Source organism: Mesoplodon bidens, assembly GCF_964165515.1.
Source record: "Mesoplodon bidens genome assembly, chromosome: 15".
NCBI classification, from domain to species: domain Eukaryota; kingdom Metazoa; phylum Chordata; class Mammalia; order Artiodactyla; family Ziphiidae; genus Mesoplodon; species Mesoplodon bidens.
The window spans coordinates 13,760,156-13,781,997 of record NC_138171.1 but is presented as its reverse complement, the minus strand read 5'-3'; the positions used below and the strand labels follow the sequence as shown (position 1 = coordinate 13,781,997).

General features: G+C 38.0%; 1 protein-coding gene across 5 annotated transcripts in view; it reads left to right on the top strand.

Annotated features, from left to right (window-relative positions):
* NCOA3 (nuclear receptor coactivator 3) overlaps positions 1-21,842 on the top strand; it is a 126,436-nt gene that overhangs the window by 54,725 nt on the left and 49,869 nt on the right. For 4 of the 5 annotated variants that reach the window (XM_081256913.1, XM_081256912.1, XM_081256909.1 and 1 more), the window contains exon 2: positions 9,949-10,030. The exons of the other annotated variant lie outside the window; for it this stretch is intronic. The gene's annotated coding sequence lies outside the window, so the exon portion shown is untranslated. The remainder of the gene's footprint in view (positions 1-9,948; positions 10,031-21,842) is intronic. 5 annotated transcript variants of the gene reach the window in all.

Here is a 21,842-nt window from a genome sequence, read left to right as displayed (position 1 = left end):
TATTGTTAATATCCAGTAAAATGTTAGCTCTGTGATTTTATCCTTTGTCCATCTTTAGGGTTTATTTTATCTCATTGCTTAGGTCTTTTTGAACTCCTCTGAGCACCTTCCTTTGCCCAGGAATGAGGCTCTCTGAATTTAAGGACTTCTCTGAGGGCCTTGTGTCTTGTTTACCATTGTACCCACAGAACCTGGAATAGCAGTCCTGTGGAATATGATATAATTTCAGCAAACATTGTGAAGTGAATGTAATGACAACATACTGGCTTTTTCACTTGAGAGGTGCATTTGGGGCTTATAGTCTAATGTGCTTTTCAAAGAATAAGCATATGGCATAGCTGCATTATTACTGATTAATAATACCATTTTATGTGTCATACTACTTTGTATTTTTTTTAAACAGAAATTTTCAGTTATGGGATAGCTGGTCCATCTGGTTTGAAGCCATAGAAAATATTTGAATCTTTTTTTTTTTCAACACTTACTCTGTGAATCTTAAAGAGTGATTCTCAAACTTATGTCTGTGAACCACTCTGACAGAGCAAGAAGACATGCAGGCCAATATTTTGTTTATTTTTATTTTATAGTCAGTATTTCCTTTTAGGTTCTATTTTTGGCACAGAAGCTGCATTAGTACGGGAGGAAGACCAGGCAACTACTGTTGTATCCCCAATGTAGTTTGTCTTATTTTCCAAGTGAGGACCGCATTGGGTACTTGGATAAAACCAGGGGAGAAGAATAATTTAGTTGGAGATGCGAGGGAAAATTGTACCTTCCGTACCCTGGTTGGTCTGTGGCAAGAAGCTAGCTACCTAGTGTTTAACTCTACGCTTTGTTCTGAGTTATTTTTGGAATAAGTCATGTGATGGAAAGAAAGAATATAGAAGATAGGAGAAATTGAGGAAAAATTTATTCCCCCTCAGTGTTTCACAAGATGTCCTGGGGAGAAGGAGTTTGAATAACTAATTTTACCCTTAGTCTGTTTTTAGAGTTTGTTCCATCTCAAAGGCATATGATTAGGTCTTGTTGAATTCTTCTGAATGCCTTACTTGGCCGTACCCAGCTACTAGATTCTCTGAATTCAGGACTTCTCACAGTATTTTTTGCTTGGTTGCCTTCCTTTTCCTAAGGTGATTTTAAAAAGCCCTTTAGGTATAAAGCTCTGTGCCCATTAAATGATGGCATTTCCCTGCCAGTCACTGAAAGGTGTAAGACTTAAAAAAAAAAAAAAAAGCAGCATCAATTTGTTTGAACTTGCACATGTAATATGTTTATTTTTGTTGTTGTTGAAATTGAACCAAACTTCAATCAGAATGAAAGGGTGGGGAGCATAAGAGAGGGACAAAATTATATTCTCAATTTATGTAGAAAATAGAAACATAATGGCTTTGAACATGTTGATGATTTAAAAAAAAAAAGGCCAGGTTTTGTGTTTACTGTACAGTCATTAAAAGCACGTTGCTGCTGATATATCTCTGGAAAATCTTGGTTCAGGCATATCTCCCGTTTGGTGGGTAGGAAAAATGAGGCACACAAAATCAATCTAATTTGTCCAAGGTTACATACAGAAAATTATATGGAGTGTGTAGATTTCCAGACTCTGCGTAATATTTTATCCAGTTAATTGAAATGTATATGTACTTCACAGAGGACAGGTGAAGTACTTAATATAGTTTCCTAGCTGTACATAGTAACCGCTCAGTTAAATTTTGCTATTATTAATTATTCAGGGAGAAGGTTCTGGTTGCTGATAATGTATATCTTGATGTTTTTGAGCACAGAGACATAATATTTGTATTCATGCTGGTATGAAGAAAATTAAATTGAATTACAGTACAAAACTTCTGCAAATACTTTGCAATATAGACTTTTGTGTTTTGGATTTCTGCTTTCATGACTTTTAGGCCGCTGTTAGTTTTAGATAAGAGAAATTTGAATCTCTGATTCTATTTTCTTCAAGGGCCTGTATCTGCTTTTGTAGGCGTTTTGCATAGCAAGTACAGGTCGTTTTGTGTTGAATGCTAAGTTTACTTTAGTGTCTGGTGTTAGATGATTTGTATAGTATTAAGTGAAATGTTTTAATGTATTGTAGTGTTGAGGATATCTTTGATGTAATTTTGACATGAGTATTATATATTGATTAAATTTCTGTTTTTAAATATTAAGGAGTGCAAATATTTTAATCTTTATATGCCAGGAATTCTGGGATCTTCTTGTTCCCCCTCCTTAAATTGCTGCTGGTGGAGATGGAAGCCCATCTCAGTGTTAATAAATGCCATCACCCATTCCCTTCCCCCAGCTTTACACTGGAGCCTAGTTTGCCTGCAGCTGCAATGGTAGGCATCTTTCAGGAAGTGACCTTGGCTTGTATTAATCAAATTCAGAACACACAAAAAGCTTCTTGCTAACATGCTGACTTGATGTAAAATTTTATCGCATCCATTTTCTTTCAGAATGAGGCCATCTTGTAAAAAGAAGATGTACAGAAGACTCCTCCAATTTAATACATTAAAAAAGCTTCTGCAAATCATGTTTAAAAAAAACCTAGATTTTAAAAGTAAAGACTCTTTATAGACAAATATGCATAAACTTAGATCATGAAGGGTTGGGAGTTGTTACTAGAAAATTGTTTTAATGCTGAATTAAAAAAAAAAAACCTCTACATTAGGATCAAGTTTATTTACTATCTTAACTACATTAAATTGCTGTGGAAAATTTATACCTATGAATTTATTTTGGGGCCCTTAATAGTTATGTATTAGGTAAGATACTTTTGTATATTGGTTATCTTTGGGTGTTCAGAAATGACTGTGGTGTCTTACTCTGTTGGTTTGTGTAAGAAAACTAATGCCCTACATGGAATCATTTTCTTAGGTAGTGGTAGCACCTACAGGGCCTTATAAATATAACTTAAAATTAAGTCAACAAGACTGCTAAAATTCGACCACCTATGGAGTTAATGAGAAATATTCTAACTACAAATTCACACAATTGCTTATTAGTATTTAACTGGTCATTGTGATAGAGCAGTTAATACAGCTCTTTCACTTTTATCATGTAACGCATCACAGAAATCTAGTTTTTAAATGTAGGATAGTTAAGGTGTGTATAGTACAGATCTTCATTTTAACCTTGCTCAATGTTAAATATAAAATGTTGGAAAGAGTAATGGATTAGTTTACTGATGTTTTCTGCATTTGGGAGAAATTTACATTAAGAAAAAAGAATTGGAGAGTAGTTGAGTCTGTTGCCAAGGGGTTCACTCTTGAGTTTATTGTACATAGGAGTCACTTCTGTTTACCGAACTGTTTGAGGAGAGAAATACAGGAAAAGAAAGCTTATACCTTAGGAGCTGTACCTGCATTTTGGTAGATGTACAGTATGAAAAGTACAGGCATGTTGCACGTTTATATTAATGATTAGGAGAGGAGGTGGAGAATCTATGCAAATAAAAAATTGGGGTTAGATAAATACTTTGATTAAATGTCTTCAATATCTGAGTTATTTTTAAAGCATTTACTGGAAACATAACCAGCATTATCTTTCATCATATTGTAAATTGTTCTTAGAAATGCAGCCTCGTGGAGATAAATCTTATCTCTTTAACTTGCCGAAGTTCACCCTTTGTCTCGATACCAGCATTAATGATGGGTTTGTTAGATACTACAGGATAATTTCAAGGAAAATTACTCGATCATTTCTCCCCTCAAATACCTGTTTAAAATACATGGTCTTCAATAAAATCATCACCTTGAACTTAAAATGTTCTTTGCCTCCTCCTCTGCTACCATCCCCCCCCCCCCCAAAAAAAAAAAAGGAAAAAGGAAAGCCTTGCAAGAAAAGGAATACAGGCAGTCCTGGTGGCCAATGAGTTAATGTTCATTTGCAGCCTGAGGGTCAGCGTACAGTCTCTGTTTCCTGATTGGCTGCTAAAAGGTGAAATTGAAACCACTGTAAACTTTTGACCCTGTAGCAATTCTTGTGGAACGCCTTCCACTGGTGGAGCCCAGAGCTTCAGCTCACCTCTCCACCCAACCCCTCCCACCCCTTTTCCTGTATTTATTTTGTGTGATCGTGCAGCACTGCATGCAGTTTTTCCAGGAGATGGGGGAGAGGGAGGTGGAACAAGCACCAGCAAGCGGCTGGCTTCATGCCTGTTTTAGCAACCATGTCATTACTAACTACAGCTCAGCCAGAGATATGGGGCTTGTTAATAAACTGGTCTGCCAACCAGAGTTTTTTAGTTTTCTCCTTAATCTCAAGGTAATTTTAAAAATGCAGAATGGTTATATTTACTGCCATTGTTCATCAGTGGATAGTATCGTAGTGCAAGCAAAGTGTATGGCATGATTTCCTGAATGTGTTGAGTTAAAAATAGCTTTCATATTCAGCAACCTTTATACACCCCATTAATGTTTCCTCTGTCTCTCCCGATTTTAACACAAATAACTAACATTTTACAAAAGTTTTTTTCTTCTTTGCTTTTGTCTTTCATTATAAAGAAACTAAAATGGCATTTCGGTTCTAACTATGGAAAATAATTGCAGAAGTTATCTGTACATTCAAATTTCGTTAATAATTCTTTCTCCCCCCTTTATTTTTTCTTGGCTGAGGTGAATGGTTTTGGATTTGTCTTTCATTCACCTGTAAATAGTGCTTTATAGTTACCACAGCAATCCTATGAAAAAGGCAGGGCCGCCCTTCTCTCTTCTCTCCTTTAATGTCATCATCAGACTCTGTCTTCATCTTCTGGTTCTTCCTTGTATCCCTGGTCTCCGGTGCAGCGTAGCAGGTTGATGCTCAGCAGATGCTTACTGAATGAACACAGTTATCATTTCGGAAACTATAGTGGTTATTTGTAGCTGCTTCTCCTTTCCTAATTAGCAGCAGGAACCATATTTTGCTTATACTTTTGAGTGCCTTTGCAGCGCCTGACATCTGATAGGTGCCAAACAAACATTTAAGTGAATTAGATGCCTCCCACAAGATCACTTTATGAATCTGAACTTCCAAAAACTAGGTTTTCTGAAATCAAGTCTTCTTTTTTAACTGCCTCATTTAAATTTTCAGGTTGGCTCCACATAGAACTAAACATTTATTATAACTTATTAAATGACTGTGTAGAATACATTACGACAAATCAGCTTGCTCCTTTCTAGTGTACATCACAGGATAGGTGATAATACATGTCATTTTTTTTTTAACCCTGTCCTTACTTTATTAGGCCTGTGTATGCTGTAATTTGAAATAATTCCTCCTCCCCTTGTCAAAAAGATTATGGTATTTTTGACAGTTTGTCATCAGTGTATTACCAATGTTCTCCTGGGTACCAAATACATTTTTCCTTATTTACTTGAACACATAATTATGGGTTAAATAATAAATCTTAAAGAGAAAATTCTTTTTATTGAGTTAAGTTTATACAGCTTCCAAAACAGTAGCATCTTTTTATATAATTTTAAATTATATAAAATAATTTGTCTTGTTATAAAGACAAATTATTTTTTAAAATAAACTTGTTTTATGTATTTTTAAAAAAATAAATTTATTTTAAAATAAATTTGTTTTATTTATTTTTGGCTATGTTGGGTCTTTGTTGCTTTGTTTTATTTATTTATTTTTTTAAAATAAATTTATTTGTTTTATTTATTTATTTTTGGCTGTGTTGGGTCTTTGTTGCTGCGCGCGGGCTTTCTCTAGCTGTGGCGAGCAAGGGGCTACTCTTCATTGCGGTGCATGGGCTTCTTTCTCATTGTGGTGGCTTCTCGTTGCGGAGCACGGGCTCTAGGCATGCAGGCTTCAGTAGTTGTGGCTCGCAGGCTCAGTAGTTGTGTCTTGTGGGCTCTAGAGCACAGGCTCCGTAGTTGTGGCCCACGGGCTTAGTTGCTCTGCGGCATGTGGGATCTTCCCAGACCAGGGCTCGAACCTGTGTCCCCTGCATTGGCAGGCGGATTCTTAACCACTGCGCCACTAGGGAAGCCCTTAAATTTTCATATGGTATTAAACTTACATCCTTTTTTCCCCTTTCATTATAGCTATAAATTGGTTGCAGTTGATCAAGTAAAATCTGGTGTTACAGTTTTGACAAAGGATATATTTATTGCTTGGTAAATAATCTCAACTGCAAAAAAATTTTAAGTTTAGTTTATGCCAATATTATGTAATCTTTAAGTAATCAGACATTTAGTTGGTGCACAGACTTACTCTGTAGTGCTTTGAAGATGAGTGGGCAACAGCTGGCTTTTCCCAAAGATGGTGATTCCCCATCTCTATCTATGATTTTAGGGAACTGAAGAGGGAGTACCTGGGAGTCCTGCCTGCAGCATCATGGAAAGAACAATGAGTTTAATATGATTAGTAGTAGAATCCTTGCCCTTCCATGGTCAACAGCAAAAGAAAAACATGTTCAATAATATTCAGTGGCCTGTTTTTGTCCAGTTGGTGTTTCCAAGCATCAGCATCATGTAGTTTGGATTTTCCTCTCTGTCATCTCCCCTCCCCCAGTTTGATTCTTTGTTCTGGCCTCGGAGGCACACCTTCTCAGACTAGCTATTAACAAAGCTCAGTTTGATCTCCCCCAAGCCCCCATAGCTTTCTAGTGGTGCAGGTTTTGATAATGTGGATCTCATCAGTCATCTTTCTGTTATTTATAATAGAAAAATTAATGTCATACCCTGCCCCCTCCTCCACTGCGATATTTAATATTTTGGGGTTGTGTCATTCAGTTTTTATGTCGGTCTGATTTGACTTTGTGTGTGTGATTGACTAAAGTCCAAACTACGAAAAGGAGTAAGGATAAAGTTGTTTTTCGGCTGTGCCGCGCGGCTTGCTCAACCAGGGACTGAACCTGAGCCCTCGGCAGTGAAAGCGCAGAGCCCTGACCACTGGACCACCAGGGAATTCCCAGGATAAACTTATTTTTGATGAAGGTAATAAGTAAAGTCCCAGGAAATATGCTTTGATTGTTGCCTTTTCAGAATCTTGGTTCTAGGCAAGTTAACTGCAGTTCCCCAACAGTTCCATACTTTATGGGATCCTGGTATATAGTACTTTTTTTTTTTTTTTTTTTGCGGGCCTCTCACTGCTGTGGCCTCTCCCGTTGCGGAGCACAGGCTCCGGACGCGCAGGCTCAGTGGCCATGGCTCACGGGCCTAGCTGCTCCACGGCATGTGGGATCTTCCTGGACCGGGGCACGAACCCGTGTCCCCTGCATCGGCAGGCCGACTCTCAACCACTGCGCCACCAGGGAAGCCCTATAGTACTTTTTAGACCATCTGCTCCTTGCAGGTTCCTGGTAGGCAGGCCAGTCATTGATCTTTTAACTATTTGGGGACCTCTCTAATCCAACTACATACTTCCAGGGAGAGGAGAATTTTGTAGACTGTGTTCCTTTGGGTCCTGGGGGTTATGGGGTACAGATTGGCTGGGTCAGCACTCCTTTGGATAGTTCTCACCAGCAGTATGACAGTGTTTGAGTATTAATGTAGGCTCTCTCGCCAACCTTTCACGTTAGGCAGCAGACTTGTTTCCCGGGTCAGTCATTAGGGTACTAGGTACATTCTGACTCTACTTCCTTTTCCTTCCCACCCCTCTTGTTCTTAGGTACTAATGCCACCCCACTGACCCCCGTTAGCCCCCCCCCAAAAGAAGCAAAAACAAAAAAAACATTTCTGAAATGAAACTTGATTTAAAATTAGGGCCAGAAAACCTTGGATTTTCTTTACAGGACTTCTGCCTACCTTTTCCCCCTTCACTGTCCTCTAATTAAATTGGATATAAAAATTCAAGTTATAGGGACTTCCCTGGTGGTCCAGTGGGTAAGACTCCATGCTCCCAATGCAGGGGCCCTGGGTTTGATCCCCGGTCGGGGAACTAGATCCTGCATGCGTGCCGCAACTAAGAAGTCTACGTGCCACAACTAAAGATCCTGTGTTCCACAATGAAGATCCCGCGGGCCACAACTAAGACCCGATGCAGCCAAAATAAATAAATAAAATAAAAATTAAAAAAATTCACGTTATAAAACATGGAATTCATTTAAAAACTAAAACTGATGATTGTGTTTTCTCCTATTTTTTAATTTCACTGTGCTTGGTAATTCTTGTCATATTATGTGTCAGATAGTCTTGTTTGGCTAATAATTGTTTTTATTTATTGAGCATTTATATACTAGGTACTAATAAGTAATTTAAGCATTTTCACTTAATGTTCACAAGAGCCTTAGGAGGTGTGATAGCCATTTTAAGATGAGAAATCTAAGGCTCAAAGATGTCTTTACTTGACCCAGGAGTACCTAATCAGTAAGTGAAAGAGCTGGGAGTTGGTTGAGTCTAGATCTGGTGGGCTCTGAAGCTTCTGCCCTTTAGCCATTATGCTAACAACTAGCTATACTATTGTGGGTTGGAAGATGTAGTCCAAGAGAACCACCTTACTTCTGGCATGTATATCAGTTATAAGCTAGAGACTACTGTGCTTATCAAGACCTGGTACTAGATTTATCAGTTCCTTTTATAACTTTAATTGTATGGCACTGATATATTACCTGGATTTTCCTCTCTTCCCTTTGTGATCCACATTATAATGTGATATCCTTCCATCCTCAACCCCCATTTTCGCACCTTTGAGTTTCAAAAGTGCAGCAGACCCTTCACATCATGCAGCTAGATTGTGGTTGGTTGTCTTCTATATGCTACATGCGGATTGGCCATGGCTGTGATGTATTTGTTACTCGGAACTTGTGAATATATCATTTTTTTCTTCCATCCTTTCTCAACAGACCTGCCAATTCCAGCATGAATGCTATTAATTTAAGGGCATAGTTATGGTTCTTGTCTTTATAGATATCTCTAGAATTAGCAATAGTTAGATTGTTACTTTATTGATAGTTTTGGAAGATCATAAGGTGATGTTGAATGTTTTTATTGGCTCACTTTTTTGTTGCACTAGAGCCTGCTCCACATCTCCTCAAGTGCAAAGTCTGCTGTTCTTTATGTTCATGTTTTTATTGCAGTTTATTTTGAAGAACTGCCCCTCACTTACCTGTCTCCCATTTAAAATTATTTTTTGTTGGTGACTCAAATGATGCACCCTTTCCTAGAGGGGAAGAAAATACCCAGGGCTTTTTTTTGTTTTACCCTTCTCCTTGCTTGCTTTATCCATCCATCTGGTGGGTATTTATCTTTTTTGAACTTCAGTATTTAATTAGCTTCTGACAGGATATTTATATTTAATGAATTAATCGATTAATCAGTTAATCGATTAATTAATTAATGGCTGTATTGGGTCTTCATTGCTGTGTGCGAGCTTTCTCTAGTTGCGGTGAGCAGGGGCTACTCTTCGTTGTGGTGCATGGGCCTCATTGTGGTGGCTTCTTTTGTTGCGGAGCACGGGCTCTAGGTGCATGGACTTCAGTAGTTGTGGTGCACGGGCTTAGTTGCTTCGCGGCATGTGGGATATTCCCAGACCAGGGCTCGAATCCATGTCCCCTGCATTGGCAGGCAGATTCTTAACCACTGCGCCACCAGGGAAGTCCTATATTATTTTAAATTGTTAATTTGTTGAACATTGCTTTTGGACTGGTGGGAACGTCCCAAGTTCAAATTACCCAGCTGGTTTCATCACTTTTCAGGACTTGAAGGTGATCTCCTTTATCTCCACTTTGTGTTACCCATGTTTACAAACTGTGACAGACTGTATTTTGTATGCCCTGCATGATTTTTATTAAAAAAAATTTTTTTTAGCAGAATATGGCAAAATAAGGCATCAAGCTCAAATTCCCAGGAAGAGGCCTTATACTTGATAGTGTTTTGTTGTTATTGTTTGTTTCTTATGTCCAGGGAAGGGAAAGGTGGGAAAAGTTATTTTGTGTGTGATTAATAATAGTACTTATATAAAGAAAGGGCAATAAAAATCAACACCCTTTTCTTTTCTTTTTTTTTTTGTCCTCAGGATCAAAATACTTGCTGAACAGTGGAGTCAGAGACCAATAAAAATAAACTCCTACTTGAACATCATCTGACTGGTTAGCCAGGTAATTCAGTTTTACTTTGGATCTTTTGTAATTTTCTGACTTTACCCTCTGAAGGTACTGCCCTCTTCTTGATTTATGGTTTAATCTTAAGCTTATTTTATGTGTCATGCTTTCCTCTTTAATAATACTATTAGTTGAATGAAGGGACTTGGAATAAGTGAATATATATGTGTATTCTATATACAAACATAAATTTTGGGGGAAGGGTCGGAACTGTATGTTACGGTTTAATATGAGACACTATCACCTGCCCACTGTTTCCTTATGTGTGAATATTTTGATGGCACATAGTCAGAATCTGAATCAGCCCCACCCATTTTGACTATTTCACCTTGTGAAGACCAGTTTCACCGGATTGCTTGTGCTGGTGTGCAACATTTCATCTAACCTCCTCTCCTGACTTTTATTATTGCATCAGAATAGGAAAGATGAGAATAGAAAAGTTGTCTGATAGCTAAGAAAGTGGTTATGCTTTTCTTAGCTAGTTAAATTTCTTTTTGCTGGTAACATTATTGTTTTTTTTTTTTTGCGGTACGCGGGCCTCTCACTGTTGTGGCCTCTCCCGTTGCGGAGCACAGGCTCCGGACGCGCAGGCTCAGCGTCCATGGCTCACGGGCCCAGCCACTCCGCGGCATGTGGGCTCTTCCCGGCCTGGGGCACGAACCTGTGTCCCCTGCATCGGCAGGCGGACTCTCAACCACTGCGCCACCAGGGAAGCCCTGGTAACATTATTATTCTCTTGGTTAGCTAGGCTTGAAATGTGAGTCATCTTTGAATCCTACCCCCCTTTGATATATTTAGTAAACAGGTCTTATCTGGTTTTCTGTTTTCATGTCCCTGTATTTGTTCAACTTTCTGTTACCAATCTTAGCTTCCTAGGCCAAGACCCCTTAATTTCATGCTTGTGTTTGTCCAAATGTCCCTTAACTGCTTCTTATCTGTAGTGTTTCTACCTACTTGAAAGTTTGCTAGAAAATTTTCTTAAATATACCCCTTTAACCAAGCCTCTTTTCTGTTCTAAGCTTTGTGCTGCTGGTCCCTGGCTTACAGAAAAAAATGAAGTACAAACTCCCTTCTCTTGTATTTGAAACAGTCCTTTGGGAATTTATCTAAGCCTCCATCCTCAGCTCTTGCTATTTCCCTATAAAATCCTTCAATTAATTATGGTATATACCCATTATATTTTGAACATAGTAGAGAACTATCTCCATAGTATTTATCTTAAAAAAAAACTTTATTTGAAAATACTTTCCAACTTACAAAAGTTACAAAAATAAGAGTATGAAAAACATCTAGATATTCTTTAGCCAAATCCACTGTCTGGTTTTATTATTTGCATTCATGTGTGCTTTTACTCTTTCCTTCTCTCTCTTTCTCTCTTTTCTGAGCTATTTGAGGGTATGTTATATGTAGTGTGCTTCTTTCCCCTAATACTTCTGCTTTATAGGGTCATTCTCTCATATAACCATTGTATAGTTATGAGCTTCATAAATGGATGTCGATACAAATCTATTGTATCCAGACAAAATATTCCAATTTTGTCAGTTGACCTAATAAGGTCACTCACAGCATTTCCCTTGCTTCTTGTAACAGAAACCAGTCTCGGGTTAGATACTGCATGTAGTTATTATTTTTCTTTAGCCTCCCTTTTCCTGGTATATTTCCATAGCCTTTATTTGTCTTTTATGACATTGACATTTTTGAAGAACACAACCCTTCCCCTCCCTTATTAGAATGTTCTTCATTTTCTGTTTGTCTGAAGTTTTCTTGCAATTAGAATGTGGTTATGCGTTCTTGGCTGGAATACTGCATAGGTGATGTGATCCCCCGAGAAAGATGCACAACTTCTGGAGGCACATGGTGTCTTCTGTCCCTCACTGGGATGTTAATTTTGATCACTTGGCCAAGGTGTTGCCAGATTTCTCCACTGTATAGTTTTTTTTCCTTCTTTTGCAAGCAGTTAGCAGTCTGTGGGGGAGACAGTGCTGGTACCACAGTTCTCGTCACAATTTGCCCTAGATTTAGCATTCATTGATGATTCTTGTCTGATCTAATTTTTTACCGTAATGGTTCCAAAATGGTCATTTTCTCATTCCATTCCCAGTGGAGCTCTTTTAATCACGCTCCTGTGTCCTTGTGGAGAATAGTATTAGAGACCAAGATCCCTGGGTGGTGGAGGGTAGGTGTTCCTTGTTGCTTCTGGGTTGTCTTCTCTTCTTGACCCTTACAGTGACACAGCTAGAAAATATATGAATGTCTATACACGTACACACATAAACATACTTGTTCGTATATACACGTTCACAGCAACATGAATATATGTAGTTTAGAAATCATGAGTTTATGTCAGTATGTCCAGTTTCACTCCACATCTACAGGGTTCTTTCTTTGCACCTCTCATTTCATATTTTTATGTCCTTTTGTTAAAAAAAATTTTTATTTATTTTTGGCTGCATTGGGTCTTTGTTGCTGCGTGCGGGCTTTCTGTAGTTGCGGCGAGCGGGGGCTACTCTTCGTTGTGGTGTGCAGGCTTCTCATTGTGGTGGCTTCTCTTGTTGCAGAGCATGGACTCTAGGGTGCACGGGCTTCAGTAGTTGCAGCACACGGGCTCAGTAGTTGTGGCTTTTGGGCTCTAGGGCACAGGCTCAGTAGTTTTGGCTAGCGGGCTCTAGAGCGCAGGCTCAGTAGTTGTAGGGCATGGGCTTAGTTGCTTTGCGGCATGTGGGATCTTCCCGGACCAGGGATTGAACCCATGTCCCCTGCTTGGGAGGCGGATTCTTAACCACTGCACCACCAGGGAAGTCCCTTTATGTTCGTTTTTATGCCATGAGAACTCTGGTTCCCAACATTGTCAGTACATTTACTCTTTTGCTCTATCCTATAATACATCTAAAATAATTTCAGAATTGCTTGACCATTTCACTACAGTAAACAAACTTACTTAAAGTGAGTGAAGAATTTGTATATAGTTCTCCACTTCCCCATAACCGTCTTGCCCAAGACTGAGAGTAAATTCTGTATTCTTTTAAAATTATTGATTGATTGATTTATATTTATATTTAATTTATTTATTTGTTTTTGCCAGGTCTTAGTTGTGGCAGGCGGGCTCCTTAGTTGCGGCAGGCAGGCTCCTTAGTTGTGGCATGAGAACTCTTAGTTGCGGCATGCATGTGGGATCTAGTTCCCTAACCAGGGGTTGAACCCAGGCCTCCTGCATTGGGAGTGTAGAGTCTTAACCACTGTGCCACCAGGGAAGTGCCCCCCCTCCACTTTTGTAAGATTTGCATATTTGTATTTCTTTTTTTTACTTTTTATTAGAGTAGAGTTGATTTACAATGTTATGTTAGTTTCAGATGTAAAATCCTGTATTCTTAAATTACTTGAATTAGTCCTCCCTCCTCCTACCTTCCCTTCCTTCCCCAGTTTTATTTCCCGCCCTTACTTTCTGCATAATGTAGTTATGGTATTTGTTTGAAATGAAATGAGATTCATTTATTTGTATGCTTGAGTTTCAGTTTGTTTTAAAATGCTCCTTCCCATTCTGATTGGTTATGTTTTGATTATGTAGAATATGAACACATTTTCCAAAGTCAAAATTTTACAGAAGATACACATTCCCTTCTGTATCCTTTCTACCCCATTTTCCCCATTCTTGGAGGAAACTATCTTCAGTGTTTTCTGAAGTATTTCCATGTGTTTCTTTTTGTAATGACAAGCAGATATATGTATAATATGTTCAATTTTTTTTTTGTTTTCACAAAAGGTAGCATACTATGTATAGTCTTTTGCACTTTGCTCTTTTCACTTACTGATACCTCCTGGAAATAATGCCATATCATGCCAAAGGGATCTTTCCCATTCATTTTTAAAAATCATGGTAAACTTTACATAACATAAAACTCACCATTCTGACCACTTTTAAGTGTGCAGCTCAGGGGCATTAAGTCCCTTCACAGTTTGCAGCTGTCCCCACCATCCATCTCCAGAATATTTTCATCTCCCTACACTGAGAACTGTGCCCATTAAACACCAATTCCTCACTGCCTCTTTTCCCAGCCCCAGTCTCATTTATTTTTTACACAGATGTATAGTTTCCATTATGTGCATGTAGGTTATTCAGTCAGTTTCCTATGTATGGATATTATCTAGGTTGTTTCCAGTATTTTGCTATTAAAGTAATGCTACAGCGAATAACCTCATGAATATATATTTTCATATTGTTGGGGGTGTACCTTCAGGATAAATTCTTGGAAGTGAGATTGTTAGGTAGAAGGGTAAATGCATATGTAGTTTTTGTTAGATATTGTCAGATTACACTCTATAAGGATTATACCATATGGATTCCCACCATCAATATGTGAGAGAGCCTGTTTCCCCACAGTCACACTGTAAAAGTTCTTTCCCTCAGCGTGTTTTTTTAGATGGATCCACATTTTTGTGTCAGAAGTTTCTTTTTATTGCTGAGTAGTATTCCATTGTGTTTCCTATTTTTGGCTGCTATGAATAAAGCTTCCAGGAACATTAAAGTACAAGTCTTTGTTTGGGTTTGTTTTTCCTTCTTGAGTAAATACCTAGGAGTATAATTGCAGGGTCTTCTGTTAAGTGCGTGCTTATCTTTATAAGAAATTGAAACTGTTTTCTAAAGTGGCTTACCATTTTATATTCCACCTGCAATATATGAGAGTTCAAGTTCCACATATATCTCTTCTTTTATGAAGTGTCTGTTCAAATTTTGCCCATTATTTATTTATTTTTTATATTTATTTTTTCTGCAGTATGCGGGCCTCTCACTGTTGTGGCCTCTCACTGTTGTGGCCTCTCCCGTTGCGGAGCACAGGCTCCAGACGTGCAGGCTCAGCAGCCATGGCTCACGGGCCTAGCCGCTCCGTGGCATGTGGGATCTTCCCGGACCGGGGCACGAACCTGTGTCCCCTGCATCAGCAGGCGGACTCTCAACCACTGCGCCACCAGGGAAGCCCCTGCCCATTTTTTAAATAGGGTGGTTTTCTTATTGTATGAGTTAAAAAAAAAAAACGTTCTGGATACAAATCCTTTTCAGATATATTTTGAGAGTATTTTCTTCTGGCCTTTGTCTTCCCTTTTCATTTTCTTGATTTATCAATTTTTTTCTCTTATGATTAATCCTTTTTTAATGTGCTAAGAGATCTTTGCCTATTGTAAGGTTATGAAGATTTTTCTGCTTTGTTTTCTTGTAGAACTTCTATAGTTTTAGCTTCATATTTAGGTCTGTGATCCATTTTGATTTAATTTTTGCATATGGTGTGAAGAAAGGATTGAGGATCAGTTTTTTAAAATATTGACATTCCGTTCCATGGTTATTTATTGAAAAGACTCTCCTTTTCCCATTGCATTGCTTTTGGTAACTTAATCATCTAACTCTGTGTGTGTGTGTGTGTGTGTGTGTGTGTTACATAAATACATATACATACATATATATATACACACACACATATACATGTATATAAAATCAGGATCTATTTCTGGTCTTTATTCTGGCCATTGATTTGTATAACAGTCCTTATGCCCACATATATTGTCCTGATTCCTGCAGCTTTTATAGTAAGGTTTGAAAGTAGGTAATGTGAGTCTTTCAACTTTTTCTTCTTTGCCATGATTGCTCTGGGTAATCTGAATCTTTTGATACAAATTTCAGGGTCAGTTTGTTAGTCCCTACAATTTTGTCAGTCACTCTGAGAAACTGCCGTGCAGAATATATCCAGCTTGGCCATCCTGAATTCTGATTATTATCTTGTCCATTCAGCAAGATTGCTGGGCTCTGTTTGGGTTTCTTGTCCTTGTGCTGTGATCTGGAAAAATTGTTGCTTCCTGGTAGGAAGCCTGGCTGGTGGTAGGGCTCATGTTGTCATATTGGTCCATCTCCTCCCAACTCCCAGTTGTTTTCCTGATCTCAGGGACCACAGTTTTTCACTGCTTGTTCTCTGGTATCTGAATATAGTTTGTTCTTATAATTTGTTCAGTTCATGGTGGGATGAATCCTATTATTCTCTCTTGGTCTAAAATAGAAGTCCCACAGTTGATTCTTGAGTTCATTAAAAAAAAAAAAAGCCTCTTTTCATCCTTTGCAAAAAGGTACAGAAAGATGTCTTTATTAACCATATAAGCTTCTTTGAGCGTATTTTGTTTTATTTATTTTTTTGGCCGCAGCATGCGGGAATCTTATCAGTAGTTCCCTGACCAGGGATCGAACCCGTGCCCCCTGCAGTGGAAGCGTGGAGTCTTAACCACTGGACCGCCAGGGAAGTCCCTGAGCGTATTTTATTGAACAACTTCTGAGACCAGAGGATTAATTTCTCTCTGGAAGTTTTCCTGAGGAATATAGGATTGCATTTCTAAAGTCTCTTTTATTTGTTCTTGTATCTTGAGACTAGGAAACCAGTCCAAACAAACTCTACTAGATTTCACTTGCAGTCCTATAAATATGAGTGAGGTCATCTCCTCTCCTGGTTCCTCAGATTTACTAAGTCTCTGGACTACTTTTGAGGCTAGTCCCTATAAGCCAAGAATAGGTACCAGGCCCATAGGTATTGACTTATAAAGTGTTGAATTCTTTGCTTGCTAATGATGGGCTTGTCATGCCTGATTAAATGAGAATTAATCTCAATTATGACATTTATGATATGGACTTGATTGTCCAGTTATTGTGATAAATAGGTTGACAGATGTTTATTAAACCTATGCAGTTAATATTATTGACATGAAAAATAGAGAGACTCAGTTTTTACTTTTGTATTTATGTTTTTCCCTGAAATTTGAGGACATCGGATTGGGTGCCACTTAAAATGTTTTTCTATTTATTTTTATTTTATTTTATTTATTTTTATGGCTGCGTTGGGTCTTAGTTACGGCACGTGGGATCTTTCGTTGTGGCACGCAAGCTTCTCTCTAGTTGTGGTGTGTGGGTTTTCTCTTTTCTAGTTGCAGCGTGCAGGCTCCAGAGCACGCAGGCTTAGTTGCCCCACGGCCTGTGGGATCTTAGCTCCCTGACCAGGGATTGAACCCCCATCCCCTGAATTGGAAGGCACATTCTTAACCACTGGACCACCAGGGAAGTCCCTCAAGTATACTTTGAAAAACACCCTGAACTTGCTACTTGAACTTAAGAACTGGAAGGTTGTTAGGTGTATCTACTCCTTGTGTATTTCTTCATGAACTCATCCTGCTTCTATCCCAGAAGTCACAGTTATCTTTTTTTTTTTTTTTTTTTTTTTTTTTTTTTTTGCGGTACGTGGGCCTCTCACTGCTGTGGCCTCTCCCGTTGTGGAGCACAGGCTTCGGACGTGCAGGCTCAGTGGCCATGGCTCACGGGCCCAGCTGCTCCGCGGCATGTGGGATCTTCCCGGACTGGGGCACGAACCCGTGTCCCCTGCATCGGCAGGTGGACTCTCAACCACTGCGCCACCAGGGAAGCCCTACAGTTCTCTTTAATTGTGGTTGCTTTTTAAAAACTTTTGAGAAACCACATGTGTGTGTTCCTGAACAATGTTTAGTTTTTCTTGTTTTGTAGCTTTACAAAAATATAACGAATGTAAGGTACTTGCTTTTTACTTTTGGTAGCTTGTAAGAGTCTACCATGTTGTGTATGATTTATCTATTTTTTGCTACTACCATATTGTATTCTTTTGTATGGCTTTATTAGAATTTTTAAATTTGGGATTGAACATTAGTTTCCTCTGGCTTTTGATGTATGAATGATATTCCAATGAAATTTTTGTGTAGTAGGTCTCTTGTTGCATAGAGAATTGTTATTGCTGTAAAGTTTTTTTTTGTTTGTTTTTTTTTTTGCGGTACACAGGCCTCTCACTGTTGTGGCCTCTCCCGTTGCGGAGCACAGGCTCCGGACATGCAGGCTCAGCGACCGTGGCTCATGGGCCCAGCCGCTCCGCGGCATGTGGGATCTTCCCGGACCGGGGCATGAACCCGTGTCCCCTGCATCGGCAGGCGGACTCTCAACCACTGCACCACCAGGAAAGCCCTGCTGTAAAGTTTTTAAACATAAACTTGGTTTTTAACTGCTGATGTAATAAATTTACTTTTCATGTGGAACTTCTTTAGAAGAAAGTAAGTTTTCTTGCTGAAATAGCCCTATGTTTTATAAGCTAATTTATCTCATACTAGTCATTTATTGTTTATCACAGGATTTGCAGTATGCACTGTGATTTTCCTTAACCTAACTTTTTAAGTACTTAATTTTTAAACAACTTTATAAAAGTATAATTTACATACAATAAAATTCACCAACCTTAAATTTACAATTTGATGAGTTTTGACAAATGTAACCATTATCACAATTATGATAGAAAACACTTCTGCCATTCCCTAAAGTTCCTTTGTGCCCCTCTACAATCTGTCCTCTCTACTGGTAGCTGGTGGCCATTGGGCTGCTTTTAGTCACTATAGTTTGCCTTTTCGTGATTTTCATATAAATGGTAATCCCCCTTGTGTGTATATTATTTTGTAATTATTCTACTGTTCCTGGATATTCCGTTCTTTTTCTTTTTCCTGTTTGTATTTCAGTTTTGGAAGAGAGAGAGAGAGAGAGAGAGAGTGTGTGTAGTATGTGTGTATGTGTGTGCATGTGTGTATGTGTGTGTATGTGTATGCTGTTTGTATGTGTATGTGCGTGTGTGTATGTGTGTGCGTGTATGTGTGTGCGTGTGTGTGTGTGTTGAAGCTCACTGATCCACCTCCACCACCCCCACCACAGCTCTGTCCATCAAAAGGATTCTTCATTTATGTTAGTGATTTTCGTTTCTAATACTCACATTTGCTTTTTTAGAGTTTCCATCTCTCCGCTTACATTACCCATCTGTTCTTGTATGTTGTTCACTTTTACCATTTGAGCCCTTAGCATATTAATCATAGTTAAAAATTGTACAACTGCTTCCACTTAAAAAAAATTTAAAGAACCTGGCCTTTTTCCTGTTGACTAGCAATCTTTGGAGGCTTCTTTATATATATCATCAAAAGTTGTTTTCATTAGTGCTCATGGTTTCTCATTTAAGAATATAGGTGGCCACATAAAAACTTGTACCAACTGTTCATAATAACAGTATGTATATTCATAGGTTGGAAACAACCTAAATGTCCATCAAGTGATGAATGGATGAATAAAGTATATCTATATAATGAAGTATTATTCAGAAATAAAAAGAAATAAAGTACTGATAAATGCTACAACATGGATGAGCTTTTCGGCTAAGCCAGTCACAAAGGACTAGATGTTGTATGATTCCACTTGCATGAACTGTCCAGAATAGGTAAATCCATAGAGACAGAAAGTACAGTAGATTAGTGGTTGTCTAGGGTGGGGATGCGAAAGAGGTTTTGTAAGGTTGGGGGAATGGGAGGCTTAGGGGAGTGACAGCTAAGGGGTATTGGGTTTCTTTTCACAGTAATTAAAATGTTCGAAAATTGATTGTGGTGACAATTGTATGACTCTGGATGTACTAAAAGCCATTGAATTGTATACCTTAAGTGTATGATATGTGAATTATATCTTAATGAAGCTGTTAAAGAATGTAGCTGATGTATTGAGGAATACTAAGAGTTCTATGATGCCATAAAGGAATTTTACGGGAAAATACGATTACTTTTCTCATGACACTGACCTCAGAAGGTGTGCTGTCTACCTCAAAGTTTTCTGAGTTTCAACAATAACATGTTAATTAAACTCACCTCAATTTTTTGAAAGCCTTATCCAGTCTTTGTTAGAGTAAGTAGTCAACCTGTAATTATAGGGTTAACATTAATTCCAGCACCATATCTTCTTCATTTGTCAAGAAAGATTATATCAAAAAGACTTAATTCTTTAAAAAAAGAATTCAAAATTATACCCAGACCCATCCACACTTTTCTATTTGTACATTAAATATTTGTGAGTTACTTATGGGTATTTTACAGCAGTACACCCAGAAATCAATTTTTGCTCTCAAGTTTATAAGAGCAATTAAAAATTACTAAGAAAGCCATAATTTTGGTGGATCTGCTGTCTTGGGCTAATGAAGTGCTTTGGTTTTAAGTGGAAAAGCCAAAGTTATTTTACTTGAGATAATCTGACCACACTTAGTCCCTCACTCCTTTTTTATTTTCTTTTTAGGTTTTAAACTTTTAAGAGATTCCTTCTATGTAAAGAAGATTGATTACTAGTGATATATTTAAAATGTGGAGGTCACTAGTTTTATGATGATATATAGGAGAATATCAGTGCATTTATAATTTTGAAAGCTTAAATAGTTTGAATGTTGGTGAAACAGCATACTTTTATTTATTTATTTATTTATTTATTTATTTATTTATTTTGCTGTACACGGGCCTCTCGCTGTTGTGGCCTCTCCCGTTGCGGACGGAGCACAGGCTCCAGACGCGCAGACTCAGTGGCCGTGGCTCACGGGCCCAGCCGCTCCGCAGCATGTGGGATCTTCCCGGACCTGGGCACGAACCCACGTCCCCTGCATCGGCAAGCGGACTCTCAACCACTGCGCCACCAGGGAAGCCCTGAAACAGCATACTTTTAGAAGATAATATTTTTTTTAGCACAGGTCACATGCTATACAGAGATGCTTTTAAAAGAAAATTCCTATTGATAGTTTTGTTCTGTTATTAAAGTAAAAAATTGATGGTTAAGCTGGTTTGCTTTTAAGGATGAAGCTTTCAGAATATGTAGAGAAAACTGTTCAAGTTGTAACATCCGTCTTTGGCACGAACAACAAACTATCTAAACTGATGTACTAATCTAATCACTGTTTTTCCCCCCGCTCTTGGTAAAAATGGATGGACATAAGGTTGTAGTAATTGTTCATAGTCATGGTTCGTTAAAAGGACAGTTTTATTAGACTTGGAAAATACAGACATAAAAAATCATCAGATTGGTAATAATGTAGCTCTTGTAGTACTTAATTTTGTAACTTAGTTAAGAAATATAATTGGCCTAAATATCAGCTCAACGATCCAAAAATACAAATAATCCTCTTTATATCGCTGTTGTAAATGGCCCTATCTCTCATGTGCCAAACTCTTAGAGTAATTACTTTCTTATGACTCTTTCTTTTCAAAAACTGTTTTAAAAAGAATATGTTTTGGAATCTGTGTAATATTTAACATATAAAGCCTGCATTATTTTGAAGTTGGTATTGAAAACCTCTAAACTTCTGACCTTGAATAGAATTTTCTATGCGTAACCATTACGTGCAGCTGGTGGATTCAAAATTGCCTTTTCTGGTACTCTGCTTTGTGAAAAATAGTATGTATTGGACATGAGTGCATGACAGCTGACATTTATCAAGGATAACAGGCTTACTCATTTTCACATTTTAAAGTGACTTTGAAAGCTTTGCATGTGCACACATGTTCCACATATGTTCCTAAGATTTAAGTATATTTTCCATCATGTATCATTCTTTAATGAGCTTCATATATTAAGCTTATATGATGTGAGTCCACAATCATCTAAAGATCAGAAGTATAGGTTATTTAATTCACTTCCATAGAATTTTATCTTGTATAGTTGAACAATCATTACAAGTAAAAATGTACCTAATGTATTCCAGGTAGGACTCTTGTTACATAATGTGTGATTTGTCGTTTCTTTCATTCCCTTACTCTAAAATTTGGCTCTAATGTAGAAAACTGAATCACAGAAATTAATTTTTTTCTATATCAACTGCTAGCATATTATTCTTCTGTTTAAAAAGATTTTTATAGAGCTAGTTATTTTATTTTACTGGAGGGTGACCATAAACAGAATTGGAATTGAATAATTTTTAGTCTTGGT